Source organism: Labeo rohita, unplaced genomic scaffold (genome assembly GCF_022985175.1).
Source record: "Labeo rohita strain BAU-BD-2019 unplaced genomic scaffold, IGBB_LRoh.1.0 scaffold_237, whole genome shotgun sequence".
NCBI classification, from domain to species: domain Eukaryota; kingdom Metazoa; phylum Chordata; class Actinopteri; order Cypriniformes; family Cyprinidae; genus Labeo; species Labeo rohita.
In genome coordinates, this window is record NW_026128627.1 from 39,597 (window position 1) to 40,256 (window position 660).

The window sequence follows — 660 nt, forward strand, 5'->3', positions numbered from 1 at the left end:
GCTCATTTCAAAAATGTCAGAAAAAGAAGTTTCATGACCTTTAACCCTTCTTGTTTCATGATGGAAAAATCCATCAGCTGGATAGAAAAGCTGGTCATGTCATCGTAGGACCAGCACATGACCAGCTAAGAACCAGCATTAACCAGCTCATAACCAGCTATAAACCAGTTTAAACCAGCTCAAACCATCAGCCATGCTTTAAAACATACCTAATCAGCTTTTTTCAACAGGGAACTTAAAAGGTTCTGAATTTCTATGCATAATCTACAAGAAAAGTGATATTACATAATTAGATGATATCTATCTGCATTAGGGGTGTTGGAATACATTTTGGCATTAAATCGAATGCTAGAAGTTCTATTCTTATGTTTTTGGGGTTTTTTTCATACACTATTGTTTAGCTGTTAAAGCTTGGATAGGCAATATTAGATAAACCAGCCAGAGCAGCTAGATTTTGAAAGTATCCTGTCAGGGCTCACACCAAAAAACTCCCCCAAAACACATGAACGCGCTCTGTGTAACTACTGCTTGTGCACCAACCGTATCAAACTTCTTCCCCATGTCTCATTCACATGTATGAAAACACTGAACATTATTAACAAATTCCCTCTGAAACTAAACAAATAAATAAACACTGCAATCATGGGGTCACTTTAATCT